We start from the raw sequence: 6624 nt of genomic DNA on the forward strand, positions 1-6624 counted from the left end.
TAATGTGTATCAACAAGTAAACATATATTAGGTCCTACTGTATGTTTCTAAAACCAGAAACTCAAGCAATTTTTCTAAACACTGATGGCTTAAAACATTGCTTGAACCTTAACATCATGCTGTACATGATTTAAGCCATCTGATAGCAATTATGACATTCAAAACAAGATGATAATTTCCAAAATAAAACAATAAAGTTGCAGCAAAACCATATTTGGAAATACCTCGAAATTTTATTGATAATAATAAACTGCCATTACAAATAAGTTGTGATAAACAAAAGTCAAAAATATCACAACTGAAAATACAAGAACTCAGGAACCTTAAAATTTTAAATTGCTCCAACTGGACTAACTCTCTACTGAACCTAAGCATCAAGATTAGCTAAAACTCCAATGCTTGTTGTATGCTTCTGGAATGCTGCTACTGACAAGGCCTTGGTGAAAGGATCTGCTAGCTGTGAATTTGTGTCAATACTCAAAATAGCTATTTCACCATGTTTTACTCTTTCTCTAACACTGTAATACTTTAGATCAATATGTTTAGAATTATTTGACCTTTTACTGTTCTTGCTAAAGAAAACTGCAGCCTCATTGTCACAATAAATCACAAGTGTGCCAGCCACAATGTGCCCCCCATAAGTTGGTTTTCTTGCTCTCTGTGATCTTCTAGGCTGAGCCACTGGAGGATTTTGAGGTACAGTTACGTGGCCAGTTACTTGATCAGGTACAGTTACTTGGTCAGTTACATGATCAGTTACTTGGTCAGTGACATGGTCAGTGACTTGACCAGGTACAGTTACTTGTTCAGTGACATGGTCAGTTACTTGATCAGGGACAGGTACTTGGTCAGTTACATGGTCAGTTACATGACCAGTGACATGATCAGTTACATCTTGTTCTAAAGGCAATGCTACGCTTATAATCTCATCTGACACAATTTCCTCAAAATCTGAGGTTAAATCCTCAAAATTTGTATTGTGAACTTTTTCACTTAGAGACTTTACTTGATGTGTTTCAAAAATTCTAGGTGAATGATGAGCAGAATATAATTTATAGCCTTTAGATTTATCTGGATAACCTATAAAATAGCAACTAACAGTTTTGAGGTCAAGTTTATTCAAGCCTGGATTATAAATCCTAGCTTCTGCATGACATCCCCAAACATGGCAGTGATGAAGACTAGGTTTCCTGCCACACCAAAGCTCAAAAGCAGTCTTTTCTATAGCTTTGCTAGGTGTCCTGTTGCAAATATGATTTGCAGTTTTTAAAGCCTCACCCCATAAAAATTTAGGTAAACCAGTTGTACACATCATGCATCTAACCATGTTCAAAAGATTCCTATTCTTTCTCTTGCAACACCATTCTGTTGTGGATTATAGGGTGTTGTGTATTGAGCTTTAATTCCATTGTCTTGCAAAAACAAGGCAAATGGACCCTTTTGTTGGCCGGATTCAGTGTACTTTCCATAGAACTCTCCCCTCTATCTGACCTCACTGTTTTGATTTTCTTTTCTAGTTGATTTTCTACCTCAGACTTAAAGATTTGAAAGGCTTTCAATGCTTGTGCCTTTTCTGAAAGTAGATAAATATAACTGTATCTAGAAAAGTAATCAATGAATGTGATAAAATACACATTCCCACAGATAGTTTGATGCCTAAATGGTCTACATATATCAGTGTGTATGAGTTCTAATAAATTTTGGCTTCTATATGCAGTCTTCTTTTTAGTATTAGTTATTTTTCCCTTAAAGCATTCAACACAGTCTATTAGATCAGAAAAATCAAGTTCATTTAGGATGTTGTTTTTCACCAAAATTTTCAGTCTCTCTTTTGAAACATGGCCGAGTCTTTTATGCCATAAAAATGCAGACTTTTCATTTAGTTTGGTTCTTTTAACACCTGTTAAAGTGCTAGTACTGTTTGTGTTATTTTCAACAAGTAAAATTTCTTGTTGAGCCATTGAACAATTTAACTGTAAATAATCATTCATAATAACACCAGAACCAATTTGAACAGAATTTTTAGAAATAAGAATTCCATTACTATCCATAACAAGTCTACAACCAGATTTTACTAAAAGAGAAACTGAAACCAAATTCCTTCTCATGGAAGGTACATAAAAAACATTGTCCAAAACTAATAATTTTCCTAATCCTAAATCGAGTTTTAAGGTTCCAATAGCCTTGACTGCCACTCTCATGCCATTGCCCACACACAGGTTCACTTCATCACTTTTTCGGATTCTCCTCCTTATGAATGCCTGCAAAGAATTAGTAATATGAATAGGTGAGCCTGAATCTATCCACCAAGACTGTGGTTCAACATTTATAAGATTAATTTCTAAAGAAAAAAACTTACCCTTTTTGGCTAACCAATTTTTATAGCCAGTGCAGTCCTTTTTCATGTGTCCTACTCTTTTGCAAAAGTAGCATTTGAACCTAAATGGCCTGTTTTCCTTGGCCACTACAGCTGTTGAACTCTTAGTTATGGCTTTGATATGCTTGAGCTTATTCTGGGGCTTTTTCCTTTTAGGCTTCTCAATGAGGTTAATGGTTGTAGCAGGTTCCTTTTCTTCCTTGATCCAAGATTCCTCATCCACACAGATGGATATAAGTTCATCTAGAGTCCAGTTTCCCTTTTGAGAGTTGTAACTGGTCCTTAGATGACTAAAACTATTAGGCAAGGAATGTAGTGCATAATGCACTACCTGCTCATCCCTAACCCCCATCAAGAGTTCCCTGAGTCTACCATTTATATTGATCATCTTCATAATATGCTCTCTAACTCCCCCTGAACCCATGTACTTCAAATCATGAAACTCCTTGGTTAGCCTAGCAGCTTCTGCTTTTTCACTTTCTTTAAACTTAGCACCTATGAGTTCCAGAAAATCTGATGCTAGCTCAGGTTCTTCCATACTTCCCCTGATAGTCTTGGACATAGAGGTACGAATGAGGTTCTTAGCCATTCTATTGGATCTATGCCACTTCTTGTAAAGGTCAGTTTCTTTCTTGGAGCTCTTTTCATTCAACTCTTCAGGCTTATCCACATTAAAGCAATAGTCTATATATATATATATATATATATATATATATATATTCTCATGCATTCCCATATAGTTCTCTACAGAATCTAGCCAAGCTCTATAGTTTGTTCCAGTTAACATCAAGACACTATTCAAGTTCATGTAAGAGTTACCTAAGGAGCAAAACAAAATTCAAGTGAGTTCTCAATTTGTAAAGAAAATAACTTTAAGTTTTCTGTGTTTTATTAAGCTTTAAGCAACCTAAACAAAAACATACAGAAAACCTAAACAAACCATACTTGCATTCATGTCAGTCTATAACAAAAACAATATTAAGCATCACTTTTGAGCAGAAACTTAATATCCTGGAGTCCTTTATCAATATGCCATGCTTAATCAAATTATGTTATCCAAGGAGATTCATCCACATCTTTAGACAGAAGAAAAATTTCCAAGTATCCAAATATATTTTCATAAAGCATGCATACTGCTGTCTTGCATTCTAAAACCACACTTAACCACTTCTTTGGAAGATAAAACTGAAGCATAGTTTTAAAATACAAAACACAATTTCAGTTTTGTTATTTGATCAGGTACTTGATCAGTGACTTGGTCAGTTACTTGACCAGTTACAGGTACTTGACCAGTGACTTGGTCAGTTACTTGACCAGTTACATGTACCTGATCATTGTTTTCTGCCAACATCAATGAAGGATGCTTTGTGCATCATAATCACTTATGCCAACAGAAAACCACAAAACATATGAGCTCTTTTACTTTACATTCTATCCAGATTCATCCTTGTAAGAAAATTAAGCTCTTGTATCTGTCAACTTTAACAACGTGTAAACAATTTCTGGGAGATTTTTGTTCTTCATACAATTTTACACAATCACAGATACAATACCATATCATCAATCAATTCAACATGCATATTCAAGCATAACCAAATTGGTTCGATTCCAAGAAACCACAAAACAATCAAGAAATTGTAAATTTCATCCGGTCGCCATCTACTTTAACCTAACGCACGCCGGGAATGCAACTAGTGTTCTTGAGCACAATCAAAAACTCAATTATCATGCTATGAATCTAAATCAATTTCACAGAAAAACCTGTTTTTTCTTTTTCCCCAATTTGCTGCTAAAAATCACAGCGGAAGCGTGAATTTGATAATTAACCAGATGCAGCAATTGACTTAAGTAACTTACCTTGATCAGGTACCTGACTAGTTACTTGGTCAGTTACCTGGTCAGTTACTTACTTGGTCATGTACCTAATCAGTTACCTGACTAGTTACTTGGTCAGTTACCTGATCAGTTACTTGACCCATAAAGCAAAAACCCCCTTTTTTTGTGTGTTTATTTTGCAAAACCCTAAAACGATTTTGATGCCAAGCAAAAAACTGGATTCATATTTGTGAGCCTATGCTCTGATACCAATTGTAAAAACCATATACATGCTCACAACATATGCACACAATCATAAAAGGGATCAAGGCTTACATTCAGCAATCACTGGCATGGATTCCATCTTATGCAGCTTCTTAACTCGATCACTGAATATGGTCTTCTGTTACTTACAAACTTGCTTCCCAATGGACAGAACAATATGCAAAATGTCTGTAGCAATCAGGGACCAATTCATCTGTATATATATAGGTGACTTAAACCTTAAGAAGCTTCCCATTAAAGCTATCCATATCGATTTAGGTTTCCTAGTTAGATTCTTAATGTAACACATCATTATAGTCTTTCTTGCAGACTAAGAATAGGATTACTTACCTTAATGAATAGATACACTCTTCCATTAAGTTACAAGTATTGATTTACAGTTTGTATCCATGTTAAACTATGTTTGACATTTAGCTAATCATTAATTACTTTATGATGATATGTGTTAAGTGCATATTTGATCTAACACCTTCTCCAACAGATGATGAGAGGCTTCCTGTTGGCACGGGTAGCAATCCTGCAAGTCAATTTTGTTTCTCGTATAATATAATGGCACAATTTTTAAATTACGATTTACGTGCACTGACGTCTCCATTTCTAGAGTAAGGAATTTTTCCACTATATTACTCTCTCTAGTATCTGAACTCGTTTAAAAGAATGGCTAAGGAAAACAATGACAGACCACTCGAGACTAGTTTCTCTAGAGTAAAAATGGTTCACCTATATTACTCTCTTCTACATCTTGAATTCATTGTTTTGATGATATTTTAGGAAAACCAATATTTCCAGGAAAGTCTAGTGTAGTTTCTGACGATAATGTATTTATGATAAGGTCATGAACCATTGAATCTGTTAGATCAAAGCTGTGGGTGGAGGGGACTATGAGCGTATTTATGCAGGACTGAGCCACCACAGAACTAAATGTATTACCTTCAAGTTTTCTAGATTATCACTTTGCCATTGAAAGTTACCTTAACGACTGAGGGTTAGAAGATTTTAATCAATGAAGTTGAGTTGAGGGTTGCAGAAAATAGTGTTCTGTTGGGAATATGTTTCCAAAGGCGATTCCGGTGCGCGCACGGGGCGCACTTCGGTGTGAAGCGACCGGAAATCTTCTCGCTAGTCCAAACTAGGGCGTGCTACTGGAAAAGCGTACCGAAAAGCGATGGGGCGGCCATTTTTGCAGAAACTGAGCTCTGATGCGGCAGGAGGCGGAAGGTAGAAGATGAAGTCGACTGGTTTTTTTTTATTTTTTATTTCTTCTGATCAAAATGACGTCGTTTTGATAAGTAACTTTCTGAGAAAAAAAAAATTTGGGCCAATCCAATGGAGGTAGTCAAGTAGGAAACATGCAAAAGATAACGGTCCATTTACATTCAGCCTCAATAGCCTAAATAATTCAATAATTTGATATTTTATTTATTAGATTATATTTTTATGTGTTTTCATATTATTTATAAATGTAATATATTAGAATAATATTTGCGGGAAAGGCGGTCGCCTCAACGCCTTCGCTTTCGCTTTCGCCTTTGAAAACATTGTACTTGGAATACCTCGTTTTATTATTATTTTGTTGATTCAACTTGTAAGTTCAAATGTCAAATAATATAGTATCGTACAAAAATAATGAATTTTATGAGTATTGAAGCACAGATGTTCTTATATACCTATGAATTCTCGTTAAAATCATCTCCTAATATGTCTTTTTCCCACAGGTTTTTTAAATCAGCAACCGTGTAATCAAAGGACTGGAAATGTCATTTTATGGATTAGGTGCTGATTTGTGAGGTATATTACCTTACTTATAATCGTTTTTCTTGCAACATTTCTGACATCCATCTAATATCATAGTGCATATTTACAGCTTGGGTTCTACAGTCTCCTAGGCAAAGTCAACTCCCCTCTGAAAAATCACACACCTGACGTTTTGGCAACTGGGATCATTAATCTTGAAAATGGAACTTATAAAATTGTACCTTGGGATGGCAACAGAGTCCCTGATGTGATCGCTAAGTGCAATTTTATTGCTGAGAAGGTCAAAGGACATGTTTCTCCTTTTGGTGTATGGAGGAAGAAAGAATTTGAATACAGAAAAGCTGGGGTCTCAACAAACGAATCCATCAGTTCAGCTGAGTATACAAGGATAT

This window comes from Rosa chinensis, chromosome 7 (assembly GCF_002994745.2).
Source record: "Rosa chinensis cultivar Old Blush chromosome 7, RchiOBHm-V2, whole genome shotgun sequence".
Classification (NCBI taxonomy): Eukaryota; Viridiplantae; Streptophyta; class Magnoliopsida; order Rosales; family Rosaceae; genus Rosa; species Rosa chinensis.